At 38.5% G+C, this 20945-nt stretch overlaps 1 protein-coding gene and 1 long non-coding RNA gene across 2 annotated transcripts in view; one reads left to right on the forward strand and one right to left on the reverse strand.

The window, feature by feature from the left end:
• Positions 1-20945, reverse strand: part of HAPLN1 (hyaluronan and proteoglycan link protein 1) — a 79094-nt gene that overhangs the window by 43629 nt on the left and 14520 nt on the right. The gene's annotated exons all lie outside the window — the stretch shown is intronic.
• Positions 692-20940, forward strand: LOC147369905 (uncharacterized). The gene is made up of 2 exons (XR_015168082.1): positions 692-852; positions 20785-20940. It is a non-coding gene; the product is annotated as an uncharacterized LOC147369905 (long non-coding RNA).

Below are 20945 nucleotides of genomic sequence, written 5' to 3' on the forward strand. Positions count from 1 at the left end.
AGCTTGTATTGTTATCAATACAAGTTCACCTCAGACCTGATCAATTTTTATGGTGAAATGCAAGAAAAATAACAAACTAAAGATATCTCCTTCTCAAAGGCTGGTGAGTTCTAAAAAGTTCACTATCTCTTATACGTGGAATCTAAAAAAAAAAAAATGATACAAATGAACTTATACAAAACATAAATATACCCACAGACATAGAAAACAAACTTATGGTTACCAAAGGGAAAGGGGAATGGAGGAATAAATTAGGAATTTGGGATTAACATGTACACACTAGTATATATACAATAGGTAACCATCAAGGGCCTTCTGTGTAGCATAGAAAACAATACTTATATATACAGAGAACTATACTGTAATAACTTATAAAGGAAAAGAAGCAGAAAATATACATATATATGTGTACATATATACATATACACACACACACACACACACACACATATATATATATATAACCCTGAATCACTTTGCTGTACACAACAGTGTAAATGAACTATATTTCAATTAAAAAACAAAGGTCACTATTTGGAATGAGCACAGGAATGAAAACACAGCAGAGGGCAGGAGCAACAGGAAGCCCATTAATAAAGCAAATTCCCAGGGCCCTAAACCAGGACTTCTGAATCAGAACTGAGGATGAGGCCCGCCCGCAGTGCTTGACAAACCCTGCCCCCTCCCCCAGGTGAATCTGACGCAGGCTCAGTTGGAGAAGCACGTGCCTAAGCCTTTAATACCAGGCATTCTTCATCTGGTGGTTCAGGGAGCCAAAGCCAAATCATCACGCCGAGGACAAGGAAGCAACTGACTGACCATGTCCAGATTACAAGGTCACCATGATGTCTGGTAATGTTACAGGTTTAGACTAATTGAACTTAGGGTCTTCACAATTCTCCAAATAAGCTACATTTTAAATTTTATGAGTTTTTTTTTCTTCCTCCTCCATACTTTGAAATCAGCCTGTTTAATTCCTATTTTCCCCTAAATTTTTCATTTCAAAGATGCTTTTATCTTTTCTCATTTTGCTTTTCTGCTTCTGTTTCTCTATTTGTTACCTACAGACTTACCCATGTACTGTATCTTCATTTTTTTTCCTCTTTTCCCTATATTTATTGTATATATTACATTACTTGGTAATTGATGGGATCATATGATTTATCATCCAAACCGGAGCACAGGGTGAACAGAAAAACTATAACTATATGGGAAACAGTGCCATGTAAACTGGGTCTATCGTAGGGAGAAGGGCGTGTGTTATGAGTGTAATGGAGGAAAGGCACGCTTCAGTTTTGTTCTTTGACCTGCCACTTTCTAGTTGTGTGACTGTAAGTGAAGTCGTTCAACTGCTTCTGGGTGGAATATTCTATCCATCACTTGGAATAGTTGATGACAAATACCAAACTCTTCCACATGTTCACTGTTGTTCTTATTGGTATTTAACTTTTTCTTACCAGAGATATCAGACCCTCCATTCTACTCAGTTTGCATTTTAGGACTGTCCTCCTCAGCAAACAAATTCATGGATTTTTAAATGGATGACATCAATAATGCTTGTTTAAGTAGCATTTTGAATCACTTACTGCTTTTTGGCTCAGTGTTCTTTGCCTGCTCTTTCTTAGAGAATTTGGGACAAATTGATAAAATTTGGGACAAACTCAGCAACTCTTCACTTAATCAAAGCACATTAGCTCCAGCTGCTTGTTGACCCATCTGAACCTACTTTAGGTAATTCTTGGGGCGGCTGCTGCTGCTGCTGCTGCTAAGTCGCTTCAGTCGTGTCCGACTCCGTGTGACCCCATAGACGGCAGCCCACAGGCTCCCCCGTCCCTGGGATTCTCCAGGCAAGAACATTGGAGTGGGTTTCCATTTCCTTCTCCAATGCATGAAAGTGAAAAGTGAAAGTGAAGTCACTCAGTCGTGTCCGACTCCTAGCAACCCCACGGACTGCAGCCTATCAGGCTCCTCCATCCATGGGATTTTCCAGGCAAGAGTACTGGAGTGGGGTGCCATTGCCTTCTCCAGAGGAGGAGGTTAGATTTCTCCAAAACCAGCTTTATGAAAGTATTCCACAGTGCTTTTGTATGTGATTGTTTTTCTAAAACAAACATAAAAGCACAAATTATATTTGGTGTTTATAGTGTCAAGTCCTTCAATCTCTAGGGAGTAAGGGAGAAAGCAATGCATATACATACTAATTAGCACAGTGACTTATGTGGACTTGTTTCTGAATAACTAATACTGGCATTGCTGAACAAATAAGTGAATGAAGCTTATACAGCAAGATTCTGACACTTTCAGGTTATAACTATGTGAAACCCTAACAGAGTGATGCTAGGGAACATTCCATTCAATGTTTATTTACATGCAATACCTTTGGCTGGAATTGTATTGGAGAGTAGGTAGTATAAACTGTGCTTTTCCAAGCTTGTGAGATAATACCAGTGGATAGGTAGATATCAAAATCCACTCTTATGACAAGAAAGAAAGAAAAACAGAAGTTGTTAACTATAGTAAGGCCTGTGCATTTACAATGGCAATCAGTAAACTCTCTTCTGAGGTTATGGCAAGGAAATTCCAGACTTGCTCTCAGTATACTACAATATTCTAGTCTGAATACTAGTGGATAATTCACAGGTTGCTGGAGAGAAAAATAGTATGAGAGATGGGCAGTCTTAGGACACCAAAGTCCTGGAGTGTTCGGACATTGCCTCAGTAGGTTGGGCATGTTGTGTGAGTGCTCTCTATGTGTCTTCTGCAGGGTTCTCACAGCAACTCAAAAGCCTTTTAGTTACATGAGATTTCTAGGTTTTCAGAGTGGGGGTGTGTCTTCTATAATTAATAGTCTGTTTCTTAACCAGAGAGTTGTTAGTAGAGGAAGTCAATAAATATATGCTTAGCAATACATTTTGATGATAACTGTGAGATTAAAAGACAAATCTTTTGTCTTCCTTTCTGTTTACTTTGGGGAATTTATCCTACTTTTGTTGCCCTAAAAAAAATTGTTTTACCATAGAACATTAAGAATTAGGCTATAACTAGTATGAATATTGCATTGCTATGCAATTAAAATGCATCCTTCATAGAATGTAGAAAACATTCATTTTCTATCATTAGAGTAAAGAAAATGTTCAAAAATCAAAATCTCATGAGCAATTCTTAAATTTGTTGGTATATAAATTAGCAGTTCTATCATTTCACAAGCTCACTCATAACTTCTTTTCTATTTTGATTGCTGTCAGGGTGTATTGGCATTATAATCATGATCAAATTATGGGAGTAATAAGTCTACATACTAGAGGTTATTTTGATTAAAATTTAAATGTCACTAAAATTTTGTTTATGCCCTGGAATAATTTCCTCAAAAACCAAACAAGAAAAATGTGTATCAATGTTAGCATTGTTCTGAAAAATTTCTTTACTTTAAAGAATATACTTGATAGGCATACTTGTACAGGAAACACATCATTTTATATATTGATTCTTCCTTGAGTCATGATCAAAATTCTTAGCACAAATAACAAGCATTACATTGAATAATATAAAGTTAGACCTTAAAATATTTTTGTTAATGTATAAAATCAAATGACTGGCTGCCATTATCAGTAATACTGAATGATTTTTGAATACTGACAAGGAATTTGGCACTAAATTAAGAACTCTACAAAGGTAGATGTATTCCCTAGTGAATTGCAATTCAAATAGGACTTGAACACAGGCATTTTAAAGAGACTGGAAGGCCCATTGGCCAAGGATAGTAATAGTTTTAGTAAGCAGTCTTTTTCTGAAGCATTGCAAAAGAATGAATATATATGAAGACTACTAAGAGTTTAGATGGCTATCTCATTGTTTCCTAACATATAACATCCAAAAACATGAAAGTGAATAAAATACCACAGTTTCCATTTTTAACTACTCTTCTACATCATTTTAAAGCCATGGAAAATAACTCTCTTCGTATTTTAATGGGAAAATATGAATAAAATCACGAGTGTTAGGACTACTTTTAAATGTAGGTTACATAAAAATGAGTTAAACTCCAGCTTATATTCATGCAACTAAATAAATGCAAACCTCTTGGCAATAGACTTTATAATTTGAAACAAAAAATGTTTTAATTTAAACTAGAAGTAGAGTTATATGGATAGAAAACTGATCATAACATCACTTAGAAAAACTGCTTTTGAAAGTACTTCTAATTAAACTTGCAAAACAGTGTTTTAGACTGTTCATTTAAAATTTTAGCATTTGTTATAAAATTCAAAATTTCAACAGCTGTCAGTTAAACATCATATTAAAACTGAATCTAAAAATACAACTGCAAATCATCTACAGGACAGCTTTGGTGGATCACAGATGTGACAGTAACAAGTTTTCAACATAATGCAAAATCCAACTCTAAGCCCCCACTGCATCCCACATGGAATTCTAAACTAGTTAACAACGAGAATCAGGCAACTCACATATATTTTAAACGATGATCAAACTCTGAGAAGGTGTAGAATGATGTTAAATATATGTCAATCCTGACTTTTTACTAAGCACACCGAAGAGTTTTATGAGCAATGTTTTGCTGTGGTATCTTATCATACTAAGTCATGATAAATGCAAAAATAAATCCATTCATGATCTTTAGCAGCAAAAGCTTCTCTCCTCTCCGCTTGATGCAGTCGCCACCTCTCTTGGCTGTAACTTTTAAGATATCGTCCAAGACCCTGAAGCAGGTTTACTATTGGTCCACATCCTACGTCAAAGCATGATCTCATCAGAATTCAGTTCATTGGCCTAGGGATAACAAAGGCTGTTCCAGTCCAAAAGGCTGTGTCTACACAGAACAAAAAGGGAGTATCCAGTATTCTCCAATTAACTTGGCAAATATTGACAACTAAGCTCATTAAATCAAGTTTCCAAATTGGTTTTGTGATACAAGACACAACCCAAGAATACATCTTAATAGATTTTTTAAAGTTATAGTTATCTTTGAGTGTATTTTAAGCTTTTAAAACTAAGTAATCCTCCTTTATATCTTCTTGAGCTGAGGAATTTGTTCGTTCTGAAAACCAAAATCATTTAATCAGCCTTCTTTATAGCACTGAAGCTCAGTCGGTTAGAGCTGACTACCTTAGACTCTAAAACATGTACATAATTTATAACTTTCGTAAAGAATGCCATTTAAAACTTTTATGTTATGTAAGTATTAGGCTTGCCATTGACTTAGAAGTAAATAATCAGCTAGGAGTATAGTGTACAAAAATGCGGGCAGTATTATCACAAGAAATACAGAAATTGGGTGTACATAAACCTCAAAACTTTTTCAGTGTCCTAAATACCATGAAATTACACTCCCACCTCTCCACAGACTTTCCCCTTCAGTTTGCTTCCAAATTCCCACCATTAGAGTTGCCAGTATGAAGTTCCCCTAGGTCTTTTCTATTTCAAACTTGAACATGTTTTTTTCAAGATATTATGGAGAGCTTCACATCCATGCTAGTGAAAGCAGTGTAAAACTGAGAGTTCTGGGGTGAGTACTGTTAGAGTTAAGGAATAAATGGCCAATCATGAACAATGACATAAAGATCAGAATTCTCATCAATGCCAGGTAAATGAGAGTTGTGTACTGTTTGTGTTCTAAGGCACAGTGGTGAAGAACCCACCTGTAATGCAGAAGAATCCGGTGACGCAGGTTGGATCCCTAGGTTGGGAAGATCCCCTGCAGTAGGAAATGGCAACCCGCTCCAGTATTCTTGCCTGGAAAATTCCATGATCAGAGGAGACTGATGGGCTACAGTCTATGGGGTCATAAAGAGTAGGACATGACTGAGCAGCTGAGCACGGTGACCTTTGAATAGTTGCTTTCACCTTGCTAACTTAAGGAAGTATGCAGAAATATATCTATCTAGGTGATAAAATGTAGTCCTGAGAGTAAAATACCTAGAAAGAAAGGGATATGGTTCAGTTCAGTCGCTCAGTCATGTCCGACTCCTTGCGACCCCATGGACTGCAGCACGCCAGGCCTCCCTGTCCATCACCAACTCTGAGTTCACTCAGACTCATGTCCATTGTGTTGGTGATGCCACCCAACCGTCTCATACTCTGTCATCCCCTTTTCCTCCTGCCCTCAATCCTTCCCAGCATCAAGATCTTGTCCAATGAGTCAGTTCTTTGCATCAGGTGACCTAAGTATTGAGTTTCAGCCCAAGCATCAGTCCTTCCAATGAATATTCAGGACTGATCTCCTTTAGGATGGACTGGTTGGATCTCCTTGCTGTCCAAGGGATATGGTAACCCTGTACAAGTTTCAAAAATGAACTGCTATCAAAAATTTTTTTAAAAAACCTTCCAAACTGAACAGTCACAGCCCTCAGATGTTGGTAATAACTGCACACCTGAAAATCATTTTTAGTGTACACAATACTGCAAGGAGATCAAACCAGTTAATCCTAAAGGAAATCATCCCTGAATACTCATTGGAAGGGCTGATGCTAAAGCTGAAGCTCCAATACTTTGGCCACCTGATGCAAACAGCCAACTCATTTGAAAAGACCCTGATGCTGGGAAAGATTGAAGGCAGAAGGAGAAGAGGGAGACAAAGGATGAGATGGTTGGATGGCATCATGAATTCAATCGACATGAACTTGGGCAAACTCTGGGAGATGGTGAGGGACACGGAGACCTGGCATGCTGCAGTCCATGGGGTCACAAAGAGTCAGACACGACTTGGTGACTGAACAACAAATCCTGCAAATACAGAGAGAACCACTAAAGGTATAAATACCATAGGAAATAAAATGCAAATGACTGATTCAGTGTTCATTTGCAGACAGTAGTTTAAAAGGCAAAAGCCCCTACCACTGAGAAACAAGCAGAAAGAACAAGAAAAGGAGGAGGGGGAAGGAAATGAGGAATTGGGGGGGAAAGGAAGAGATGGAAAAGGAGAAGGAGGGGGAAGAATACATAGCAACTGGGCCGTGGACAAGGAGCAGTGATCTTAGTGCTGATGGACCCCTGAAAAAGGCAGCCAGCAACACAGCCACTGGCAATGGAGGGATGACTTGAAGGACAGATATCCCAATAGAGAAAAAAATGGCCAGGCTATGCAAACAATCTGAACAGATCCAGGGAGGGAAAAACCAATCTGACAGACCTTAAGGGCTCCTTAATTATGCACTGTGCCATGTGAGGCCACAATTCAATTGTCCATTCAGCACTATTATATGTCAGACCAGTAGAAGTAAGGTTCAGCTTCAGATTGCAAAGCATTTATTACTCTTTGGGGAGGCTTCGAAGCAGGAGACAGAGCAGGATGCTAACTGCATAGAGGCATCTCTGTAAGACACTACAGGAGAAAGAGGAAGAGCTCTCTGGCAATACAGTGGGAAGGGCAACGCCTGGAGCTGTGAAATGCAGTAGCCTTGGAAGGCAACTAACCCTGGTGCCTGGGAGGGGATGGGAATGGTTTCACAAAGAAAGTGACTTCTCAGCTGGATCTGAAAGGCAAGAAGGAGCTGGAGAAGAGGGGAAGGGATACTGCTGTCCATGAGAATAGCACGTACAAAGGAAGTGAGCTATGAGAGACTTGGGCTGCTCATGTGACTGCATGTATTAACAGCTCCCTGTGACCGAAGAGTAGGATAATCAGAATGAATTGGCTGGAGATGACGCCGGACAGGCAGGCAGGGGCAGGGACAAGGCCTTAAAGGTCATGCTTATTTGCGTTTTTCCTGGTGCTGCCAGCTTTTCTAAATGAAGTTCCATAACCACTAAGAGTTATTTACCTCATCCTTACACATCTCATAATTGTTATTTAATCACTAAGTCATGTCCGACTCTTTTTGACCCCATGGACTGTAGTTCGCCAGGCTCCTCTGTCCATGGGATTTCTCAGGCAAGAATACTGGAGTGGGTTGCCAGGGGATCTTCCCAACCCAGAGATTGAACTCACATCTTCTTCTGCTTGGCAGGTAGATTCTTTACCACAGAACACCTGGGAAGCCCACATCTAATAATACCCTAAAAATACAACCTTGTTAGAGTACATTACTAAGAGGGATTTTTTCTTTTTCTTGAAGTATAGTTGATTTATAATGTTTCAGGTATACAGCAAAGTGATTCAGTTATATATATATATATGTACACACATTCTTCAGATTTTTTTCATTATAGGTTTTACAAGACAATGAATATAATCCCCTGTGCTTTACAGTAGGTCCCTGTAGTTCCTTTTATATATAGGAGTATATGTCTGTTAATCCCAAATTCCTTATTTTTTCCTCCCTGCCTTTCCCCTTTGGTAACCATAAGTGTATTTTCTAGATTTGTGAGTTTCTGTTTTGTAAGTTCATAATTTTTTAGATTCCACATATAAGTGATACAGTATTTGTCTTATTTCACTTAGTATGATAATCTATAGGTCCATCTATGTTGGGACAAATGACATTTCATTCTTTTAATGGCTGAGTAGTGTTCCATGGTATGTATATACCACATCTCTTTATCCATTGCTTTGTTGATGGACATTTAGGTTGCTTACACACGTTGGCCATTGTGAATAGTGTGGCAGTAGACATTGGGGTGTGTGTATCTTTTCAAATTAGAGTTTTCATCTTTTCTGGATATATGCCCAGGAGTGGGACTGCTGATCACATGGTAGTTCTTTTTTAATTTTTTAAGGAACATCTATATTGTTCTCCATAGTGAAAGTGAAGTCGCTCAGTTGCTCAGTCATGTCCGACTCTGTGATCCATGGACTGTAGCCCACCAGGCTCCTCTGTCCATGGGATTTTCCAGGCAAGAATACGGGAGTGGGTCGCCATTTCCTTCTCCAGGGGATCTTCCCAATCCAGGGATCAAACCCGGGTCTCCCACATTGTAAGCAGATGCTTTACCATCTGAGCCACCTGGGAAGTTGGCTCCATAGTGGGTTAACAGTGTGGGAGGGTTCCCTTTTCTCCACACCCCAAGAAGGATTTTCTTAATCATGTTATGTCATCTTTTTACTAAGGAAGATACAAACATAACACACTTTAATAATATTTCCAATTTTTATGAAAGTAAAATGGTCTTAAAGTAAAGTTGTGAAGTTGCTCAGTCGTGTCCGATTCTTTGTGACCCCACGGACACCAGGCTCCTCCGTCCGTGGGATTTTCCAGGCAAGAATACTGGAGTGGGTTGCCATTTCCTTCTCCAGGGATTCTTCCTGACCTAGGGATCGAACCCAGGTCTCCCGCATTGTAGACAGATGCTTTACCATCTGAGCCACCAGGGAAGTCCAACATCATAGTTTACTAACATCATAGTTTTTAAAATGGTCTTAAATGGTCTTAAAAGTAATGTGTTAACTTTTACTATTGGATTCTCAGTCTTTAGGGTGGCCAGATTAACATGATATTGCTATAAATTCAATGATTAGTGTAATTATGGAAAACATCAACATTTTAACACATTTTCATATTGGGCTATAGCAAAAGACTGTCAAGCCACATACTTTAAAGTGCTTCTAGGCATATTTTATAGGATTTGAGAGCAGAATTCAGCCCATTTCATGGACACACAACAGCTGGAATGCAAGCTCCAAGAAGGTAGAAACTGTTCACCAGGATATCTTCTGCACACAGTAGGAGCTTGGAGGTGCTGGTATTGCTCTGTACACTGCAGGCTGAACGGCAGGCTCAGTGTGGATATTATACAATATGCACAACCATGTGCTATGGCTCTCTAGATACTAGACACACCACACACATCCTACCTACCTACTGAAGAAATCATCACATTTCGTACAAATTTAGAAAACAGTCATTTAATTTTCAAATGATGAATGAAGCACTAAAAGTGCCTGGCTCCGTGTTAATGTTACAAAAGTTTAAGCCCCCTCAGGACCAAAAAAATGTATTTTATTAGTCTTTGTACTCCTGGCATGTAATGAGTTTTCAGTGAGTATTGAATGAATGAATTAAAAAGACTGGCATTTCTGTGGTTCTAAATGTAGCTGATGAAGGGTGTCCTAGAGTTAACTAAGTAATTACTAGAGTCATTCAGTTATTCCACTTTTTGTATTGATTGTTGTGACCCTTTCTGGCCTACCTCAACCTCAGCCTGTCCCCTTTCAACTTTGCTGCTTGTTTGAAAAGGTAATCTACATAATCTGACATAAAAGGAACCACTTTTGGCCAAAAGCATACGACCACCTGTACCTTCTTCCAAGTATTTCCACACAAGCTCTGGAAGTCCGTTTGTGGAACAACATAAGGCATAAAGCTTGAACAGCATTTGTATGGACTCTTATTGTTAACTGTCTACCTCTATCCGCATCATCAATCCCCAGCCCATCTTATTAACAGAACATTCTCACACCAATAGAGAAGAAACACAGTACAAGCCACTGAAGGCCTTGTATGAGTAGAATTATTTTTCATCAGCATTTCCTATTTGATTTCTTCCAGATCATTTAAAATTGTACTAACCACCAATGGCAGAGACAAAACAAAACCTAGGTTTGTAAAATGTAGTCAAATAGGAACTAAAAAGGGAAAGAACGAGACATGAAGCCAAATTATCTATCTCATTTCCTCCTATGTGCTAATTTAAAATTTGCTTAAGGGTCATGACTTTTGATGTGCTCCTTGCATGATATCTGACTTCTTTCATGAAAAGGGAAAGGTATGACAAAGAAGCAGCTGTTGCTAGCGGTGAAAAAGTAGAAAAGGGAGCGAGGCCAGTCTGTCAAATATAATCACCTTACAGAGGTTCTCTGAACCCTGCTGTCCTTTTCTGCCATGCTAATGGAAGGCTCCCTGGGCTTAGAGGAGAGACAAAGACAGTGAATAGTTATTGCAGCCATAAAGTAGGAAGTTTCAATGTCTTTGGACTTCAGATGGCAATTTCCAGCAATGAATGAATTCAGAGGGAACTATGTCACCTCTTCATTCTGCTAATGCTGAAACGCATCAAATCTAATGCCAACATAGGCATTGCCCCAGCCCCCACTAAATCTTACCACTTTAGAGACAGTCTGCAAATGAACTTGGAAATGCTCACTGAACCTGTGATGCTGGATCAAGGAGTGGGGGGAGATGGTAAAGGAGGTGGGGTGCAAAGTGACTCAGAACAAAAGAAGGTCATTATTTCAGGAAGTTCAAGGGCAGGATAATGTTTATTTTCTTCACATCTGGAAGGGTGTGTTATTTTTTCACTCATTCCTAAATTTCAAGGAAAGAATTTCATTCTGTCAAAATGCCATTGCTTAAAAAAAATAGGTTAAGTTAGCTGTTTGACAGTTAAGTGAGTTAAGGGGACAGGTGTTTGGAATAAGATTTAAGATTAAGATTTCCTCTTCCAAAAGAGGAAATATACTCAAAATAATATATACAAATAAACTGGTATGAAAAGGGGCAATTTGTCATTAAAAAGAAAAAAAAAACCTACAGGAAAGAAAATAGGAAAAGAGTAATCTCATTGAATCATTAACTTCAATGATCTGGTTTAGGCAAAATCAGTTTTTAAGAAATGCACAATTGGCAAATATTCTCTCACATGTAGTGAATGGCCTAAGGATGCATCTGCTGTTTCTCCTTTTGAGAAGAAGAGCATGGCCCTCAGGAACCCTTCACTATGATTTGCATTTTTAGTGATAGTTTAGTAAGGTCTTCGCAAAATAACCCTGTTTGCCAAAGCATAAATTTCTATTTAGTCATATGCACAGGCAAAATAAATAGCTACTTAATGGCATCATATGAAAAGCATTTATTCAAAAATACTTTAGAAAAAAGTATATAAAATGTAGTCTATATCACCATTATGGAATCCAAACCAGGAAGGACCTCTTTAAATCCCACTGGATTGCATCTGGTGTCATACTTATGTGATTAGACCCTCAGCTTCCCCAACTGCAATGCAACTGCCTTGATCAGAGCAGTGCCCACACTGTAGTATCAGTCCTTGAATCTTCAGCATTTAGGCTAGAAGAATACCCTCATGCCTATCTTACAATTTGTATCTATCAATTTTAATATTTTAGAACACTCTATTCTTTGATATACATAATGGGAAGAGAAAAAAGAAAATATCAGGAAGACTGATAAACTGTTAATTTGTGCTTTTTGCTGTTAGAATGTCTAAATTCCAGAATTGCATTTATATAGAATATTCCTAGTTACTGCTCTTAAACAGAAACATTTAAAGAATATTTTTATCCCCTTATCCATTTATCTCTATGCAGCAGCATAGTTCCTGCCATGCTTTATTTGGTTCTCTTCACAAACTTACCAGTGCCCACAATGGACCTGGCATGAGCTCACTGGCACAGTCCCACTTTAAGAAGTTCTCATTCTCAATTGCAAAATGAAGCTGCCTTCAAAATACTAGCATAATTGGCAAATCAAATTTCCTCCAATAATTAAATGCACATGAAAAACAAATGACTGTTGACCTCTTTAGTTGGCACCCACTATTTTGGATAATTTCTTGGCTGGTATTTGCCATATGCAGATCTGAGTCTTTTTTTTTTTCCTTTTGTGATAATGGATATGTTAGGAAAGCTTATTTAAATGGGAGACATTAATATAGACTGGGGAGACAGCCCTAAAAAATGATGCATTCAGGGCAGTGGTAGAGAGAAGAGGGAAACCTTCAGCTTATGGACACGGAGAAATTGTTACTTATAATCAATCCCACTAATAAAACCATGAGCCAAGGAAACTAGCCAAGGAGCTGAAGGCCACGACAATATTCAGTTGCCAACCAAAGCCCACTTGGCCAATCGCTGATGGAGGTCAGCAGCACCATGAGGAATGTAAATTCAATGTTCTGTATTCAGGCAAGTACAGTTCGTAGTACAGACATTGTATTTACACAGCCCAAAATGCCATTTACAGTGAGATTGCTTGAAGGATATGCAAAGTCTACAATAGTCACATAGTCTACCTTATTTAAATTTGCTCAGTCCACCAGTCAACCACTCCAATTATTAGGTCCCTGTTTGTATAAGATTTTCTTTTCTCATGACAATTAATTTGACTATCCTTCCTATTTGGAGTAAGTGGGTGGAGAGGGTTTGGAGTTGCTGGATTAGTGTGCATGCTAAGGCGTTTTAGTCGAATCCGACTCTGCGACCCTAGGGACTATAGTCCACAAGACTCCTGTGTCCATGGGATTCACCAGGCAAGAATACTGGAGTAGGTTGCCATTTCCTCCTCCAGACCAAAATGGAATGATCTGAATGCTAAGTGGTGACTGTCTTCACTGTCAAACTGTTAGACTGATACAGACAGTGAACTACTGAAAATCAGAATCACAGGCATTTGAGTAGTGACGATGACTAACATTGTCAGCCCGTCCTGCATTTCCCTAGAGGGAATAGCTGCCTACTTAGATATTTTTCAGGGAAATAAAAGGCCTCAAGACTGAAATACAATTTTTTTTCCCACTGATTAGCCAAGAAGAGTAAAAAGGCAAAAGGGGTCTCTGGAAGAGCATGGAGTACCCATAAAAGCAACTTCAACTACTTGAGTATTTTACCTAGGGCAAGCTCTAATGAGGGGATAATATTGAGAGACCACAAAGGGATGATTTTGAATCCCAAAGTGGAATCAAATGTACAGACTAAGCCTAAGTAATAACCAATTTTCTCAGAATTGCACAAAGTTCTTTACTTACTAAATGTCCCTCAGTTCAGTTCAGTTCAGTTGCTCAGTCGTGTCCGACTCTTTGTGACCCCATGAATCGCAGCACGCCAGGCCTCCCTGTCCATCACAAACTCCCGGAGTTCACTCAGACTCAAGTTCATTGAGTCAGTGATGCCATCCAGCCATCTCATCCTCTTGTCTTCCCCTTCTCCTCCTGCCCCCAATCCCTCCCAGCATCAGTTTTTTCCAATGAGTCAGCTCTTCGCATGAGGTGGCCAAAGTACTGGAGTTTCAGCTTCAGCATCATTCCCTCCAAAGAAATCCCAGGGCTGATCTCCTTCAGAATGTCCCTAGATATTTTAAATTTATTACATACTGATTTTAATATAGACTGCAATATGTGTGTGCATCATTTACATATAAAAGTAAGCAAACCAAGTAGTTTGCACACATGTACACATGTGCGTGCACAAACACAATTACAGTTGGCTAATTCTAAGCTCAAATGTACACACATCTTTTTAAAAAAGTTTTTCATTGGATTCATACAGAATTTTTCCCTCTTAAAATCAGAGCTAGAAAATTCTATATGAACAAACAAAAAACATTGAATTTCTCTTCATTCTTTCTTAGCTTCAAAGTTAAAGGACTAAAGTTATTTTACATTTACAGTATTATTAGTTCACTAGTTTCTTCAAAGAACTGTTTTTTAAAGGACCACCCAGAAGATTCAACTAATTGAGGAAGCAATCTTCAGTTTACTTGAAAAGAAAGACTGCATGGGACACATTTCCTGGCACCAGTTCTCTGTCATATGTTTCGACTGGATATAATGCAAAGGACAATCTTAAAATTTAAAAATAACTTGGTCTTTTCTTTCTGCTCCTAAAACACCCAAAGCAAGAAAACAGTTAAGAATTTCTGATACGTTTTTCAGAGAGATTATTTTATAATTTGAGGTTTAGTAATGCCAGGAAAAAAAAAATGAACCACCCAAGGAGATCATAAAAGCCGAAGTCACAGATGTAGAAACAGGTTTTTAGCACTGTGATGAGTTACTGAGTTTGGGGAAAGTGTAAGATGTTATTCAAAGTGAATTATTTAGGCCATGGAATTCTCATTAGGTCATGAGAGAAACATCTGTAAATGGGAACTAAAAGGTTTTATGAAAAGTATTTGAGGAATACGTTAGAAGCTAGAATAACAAAAGTGTAATGGTAGAATTAAATTAGAAATCAGTAACAAAAATACATGTGGAATATATCCATGTATTAGGAAACTAGTCTATAAACCTCTAAACAACCCAAGGTTCATAGAAAAAAATCAAAAGGAACATTAAAAATTATTTTCAACTGAATGAAAGTGAAAACATTAAAATTTGGGGGTTTCAACTGGAGCATTATGTAGTGAAAATTTATAGCTTTACATACCCGCAATAGAAAAGAATAAAAGTTTCAGGTCAATGACTTCAGATTCCACCTTAAGAACCTAGAAACTGAAGAGTACTTGAAAAGCAGAAGAAAGAACAATAAAAATCAGCACAGAAATCAATGAAGCAGAAAGCAGAAACAATGAGAAAATCAATGAAAACAAAAGACAGTTTCATGAAAAGATCAATAAAAGTGATAAACCTCTATCCAGGCTAACCTGATAAAAGATAAATTTATTAATAGGACTAACCATACCCACGTGTTGGATAGGATATAGAGCAACTGGAACTCTCTAACACACTGCTGGAGAGAATGTAAAATGGCACGATCGCTTTGGAAACTGGCTGTTTATTAAATAAAAACATAAACATTCCTACCGTATACCAGGCATTCCACTCTGAGGTGTTTACTCCAGAGAAATGACATATGTCTATACAAAGACTTATGCATTAATATTCACATCTGCTTTATTTGTAGTGGTCTAAAATGGAAACACCCTAAATGTCCATCAACAGATGAATGGATAAAAAACTGGTATCCAGATGGAAATACGATTCAGCATAAAAAGGACTGAACTACTGCTATTCACAATAACGTGAATCAAGTTCAAACAAATGATGCATGAATGAAGCCAGATTTTTTTAAGAGAATGTAACAATGATTTTTTATATAAAATTCTAGAAAGTGCAGACTAATTTTCAGTGACAGAAAGTAGACAAGTATTTGTGCACAAGGAAGAGGGAGAGGGGAAGGATTACAAAGGGATCATAGAAAACTTTCTGGGTGATGAACATTTTTATTATCTTAATTGTAGTGATGGTTTTATAGGCATACACACACACGAAGCTGATTTTTTGTGCATTTTGAACATGTCCTTTTTATTGTATGTTGATTGTGCCTGGAGAAATATCAATAACCTCAGATATGCAGATGACAACACCCTTATGGCAGAAAGTGAAGAGGAACTAAAAAGCCTCTTGATGAAAGTGAAAGAGGAGAGTGAAAAAGTTGGCTTAAAGCTCAACATTCAGAAAACCAAGATCATGGCGTCTGGCCCTATCACTTCATGGGAAATAGATGGGGAAACAGTGGAAACAGTGTCAGACTATTTTTTGGGGGCTCCAAAATCACTGCAGATGGTGATTGCAGCCATGAAATTAAAAGACGCTTACTCCTTGGAAGGAAAGTTATGACCAACCTAGATAGTATATTGAAAAGCAAAGATATTACTTTGCCAATAAAGGTCCGTCTAGTCAAGGCTTTGGTTTTTTCAGTGGTCATGTATGGATGTGAGAGTTGGACTGTGAAGAAAGCTGAGCGCAGAAGAATTGATGCTTTTGAACTGTGATGTTGGAGAAGACTCTTGAGAGTCCCTTGGACTGCAAGGAGATCTAACCAGTCCATCCTAAAGGAGATCAGTCCTGGGTATTCATTGGAAGGACTCATGCTGAAGCTGAAACTCCAATACTTTGGCCACCTCATGCGAAGAAATGACTTATTGGAAAAGACCCTGATGCTGGGAGGGATTGGAGGCAGGAGGAGAAGGGGACGACGGAGGATGAGATGGTTGGATGGCATCACTGACTCGATGGACATGAGTTTGGGTAAACTCTGGGAGTTGGTGATGGATAGGGAGGCCTGGCGTGCTGCGATTCATGGGGTCACAAAGAGTCGGATACGACTGAGTGACTGAACTGAACTGACTGTGCCTTAATAAATGTTAAAAGTAATCACCCATAATTCCAACTGTGATTAATTGTGGTTGCATCTTATTGCATACTTGTCCAAACATTTTAGTCAAAAATGCTTTTCATTTTTGCTGAAATGGAACCAAATTGTATGGCTTTTAAAAAGTGATTTTTTAAATTGAGTATATAATGGGCATCTTGTCGTTTCATTAAATTCTCTTTTACATCATTTTAATACCTGCATGTTACATTATTATGTGTGTCAGACATATTTTTTTTGTTTGTTTTTTGTCTTGAGATTTTATTCAACTTTTTATTTTATCTTGGAGTATCATGGCATCTGGTCCCATCACTTCATGGAAAAGATGGGGAAACAGTGGAAAGAGTGCCTGATGAACTATGGATGGAGGTTCGTGACATTGTACAGGAGACAGGAATCAAGACCATCCCCAAGAAAAGAAATGCAAAAAAGCAAAATGGCTGTCTGAGGAGGCCTTACAACTAGCTATAAAAAGAAGAGAAGCGAAAAGCAAAGGAGAAAAGGCAAGATGTACCCATTTGAATGCAGAGTTCCAAAGAATAGCAAGAAGAGATAATAAAACCTTCCTCGGCGATCAGTGCAAAGAAGTAGAGGAAAACAATAGAATGGGAAAGACTAGAGATCTCTTCAAGAAATTTAGAGATACCAAGGGAACATTTCATGCAAAGATGGGCTCGATAAAGGACAGAAATTGTAGGGACCTAACAGAAGCAGAAGATATTAAGAGGTGGCAAGAATACACAGAACTGTACAAAAAAGATCTTCACGATCCAGATAATCGTGATCACTCACCCAGAGCCAGACATCCTGGAATGTGAAGTCAAGTGGGCCTTAGAAAGCATCACTGTGAATAAAGCTAGTGGAGGTGATGAAATTCCAGTTGAGCTATTTCAAATCCTAAAAGATGATGCTGTAAATGTACTACACTCAATATGTCAGTAAATTTGGAAAGCTCAGCAGTGGCCACAGGACTGGAAAAGGTCAGTTTTCATTCCAATCCCAAAGAAAGGCAATGCCAAAGAATGCTCAAACTATGGCACAATTGCACTCATCTCACATGCTAGTAAAGTAATGCCCCAATTTTCCAAGCCAGGCTTCAGCAATAGGTGAACCGTGAACTTCCAGATGTTCAAGCTGGATTTAGAAAAGGCAGAGGAACCAGAAATCAAATTGCCAACAACTGCTGGATCATCGAAAAAGCAAGAGAGTTCCAGAAAAACATCTGTTTCTGCTTTATTGACTATGCCAAAGCCTTTGACTATGTGGATCACAATAAAGTGTGGAAAATTCTGAAAGAGATGGGAATACCTGACCTGCCTCTTGAGAAACCTGTATGCAGGTCAGGAAGCAACAGTTAGAACTGGACATGGAACAACAGACTGGCTCCAAATAGGAAAAGGAGTACGTCAAGGCTATATATTTTCACCCTGCTTATTTAACTTATATGCAGAGTACATCATCAGAAACGCTGGGCTGGGAGAAGCACAAGCTGGGCTCAAGATTGCTGGGAGAAATATCAATAACCTCAGATATGCAGATGACACCACCCTTATGGCAGAAAGTGAAGAAGAGCAAAAGATCCTCTTGATGAAAGTGAAAGAGGAAAACGAAAAAGTTGACTTAAAGCTCAACATTCAGAAAACTAAGATCATGGCATCCAGTACCATCACTTCATGGCAAATAGATGGGGAATCAATGGAAACAGTGGCTGACTTCATTTTTTTGGGCTTCCAAATCACTGCAGATGGTGATTGTAGCCATGAAATTAAAAGACGCTTACTCCTTGGAAGGAACGTTATGAGCAACCTAGACAGCATATTAAAAAGCAGAGACCTTACTTTGTCAATAAAGGTCCATCTAGTCAAGGCTATGGTTTTTCCACTAGTCATGTATGCATGTGAGAGTTGGACTATAAAGAAAGCTGAGCAGAGAAGAATTGATGCTTTTGAACTGTGGTGTTGGAGAAGACTCTTGAGAATCCCTTGGACTGCAAGGAGATCTAACCAGTCCATCCTAAAGGAGATCAGCCCTGGGTATTCATTGGAAGGACTGATGTTGAAGCTGAAACTCCAATACTTTGGCCACCTGATGCGAAGAGCTGACTCATTGGAAAAGACCCTGATACTGGGAAAGATTGAGGGCAGGAGGAGAAGGGGACGACAGAGGATGAGATGGTTGGATGGCATCACCGACTCATTGGACATGGGTTTGGGTGGACCCTGGGAGTTGGTGATGGACAGGAAGGCCTGGTGTGCAGCAGTTCACGGGGTCGCAAAGAGTCGGACACGACTGAGCGACTGAACTGGACTGAACTGAAACCACCAAAGGCAGATAACCTTGAAGAAGATTCTTTTTTAACAAGAGTGTCCTAAAACTGTTTTGATGACTTTATATGGTGACTGTTATTAGACCGCCTTCCAGAGAGCCTGTTCATGCTGAATGACAAGCACTTTTCTAGCTGTCCTTAAGTAGCATATATACAGTTCAAACTGTAAATTATCAAGGCCTAGGATGCCCTTGTTTTACTTCAAGGAGAAATCCTATGGGATGTGTCGAGCGTTGCTCTGCTCCTGAGCAGTCTTCCTTAATCAAAGGTTCATAGGCATTACACAGAGCATACGTGCAATTATATAAAAATCTCAACTTCACAGGTAGTCAATACACTGTAAGGCATTTTGTAAAGGCTTCGATAATTTCCAATAATATGTCAGGGTACAGATGAAGGGAAATATTTTTGTAGTTCATTCAAAATTAAGTTTCTTACACTATTCATGCATGCATGAAAAATTCAGATTTGTAACTCATGGGAACATTCTGTTATATAATGTGAAAGCAAAGAAATAACTAATTCCCAATATATTTAGTACTAAATCAATCCTGCTCCATAGTACAGGATAATAGGTTTAATTAACAGTCAACTGAAATATTGATAATAACAGGAGCATAATTCAACTATAGTTCTACTTTAAAATCAAGAGCAGAACGTAGGAATTCTTGTGTTACTAGGTTGAAACAAATGCTTTACTTAAGATGATACTTTTCTATTGCTATACTGTGTAGAAGTAAGATTTTTCTTTTAAAGTGGGAAGCCTGACATTCGAGGTATTGCAGATGTGTCGTTTCTGAATGACCCTTTGCTTTCCATCAGTCTGAGGTGGCAGTTGCTGGCCTAGGGCAAATCCATTACCGTTCAGAATTTACAATTATTATTCAGGAGTCATAGGTTGTTGACTTCTTATCTTTAGCCTGGATATTGCAATACTGGTGCAGGCAGGGTGGACTGGGGTGAAGGGAAGCATTTTTTCAAAGAATGTACAGTAATGCAAATTATAATCACATTTTGAGTGCAGACTCAGTTGCTCAGTCGCATCCAGCTCTTCTGACCTCATGAATCTGTAGCCTCCTCTGTCCATGGAATCTCCAGGCTAGAATCCTGGAGCTGGTTGCCACTTCCAGGTGATCTTCCCGACCCAGGGGTCACACCTGCATCTCCTGCGTCTCCTGCAGTGGCAGTTGGATTCTTTACCACTGTTCCACTTGGGAAGTCCCAAGATCACATTTGCTTTATACCAACTACAATAAATTGTATTTTCTGTTAACATTTAGATCTCATATTCTTCAAGTTATATCATTTTACCTTTGGGAAATTAGTGTATTACCACTAATCATAACTATTTGACAAGCTAGGTTTCAGTTTTTGATATTCTAAGTTTAAGGATACAGATATTCAGGGATGGTACAATGCTGTTTTCATTCTGCTATCTGAAATAGTAACAACGTAATGAAATAAAATTACAATAAGAGTGCAGATGATCAATGCATTCTGTTTTCAAAAGAAAGGTTTTTGACTCCGCGCTGACATTTATTTTCCATTTCTCTGGTGCACTGGCTATTTGTTTAATAAAAGGAGACCTTTCCAGTGACAAGGACATTAGCACCATCAATCAAGAGGTTTGCTTAAGTCATGATAATATAAATGAAGTTTTTTTTTTTTTTTCTTTTAGAATTTCAAGACTCAAAGCTTAGTACTGGCAATGTGGCTAAGAAGCTAGAAGAAATAAAATGATATACAGAGTTTGGAACAATGTGCCCAGAATAACAAAATTTTACAGAACATAACATAATGTTTTGCATTTAGAAATAAATTGCTCAGATATGAACTGGG

The sequence above is a fragment of the Bos grunniens genome, chromosome 7 (assembly GCF_055505025.1).
Source record: "Bos grunniens cultivar Pamir isolate PY7600 chromosome 7, Bosgru_T2T1.0, whole genome shotgun sequence".
NCBI lineage: Eukaryota > Metazoa > Chordata > Mammalia > Artiodactyla > Bovidae > Bos > Bos grunniens.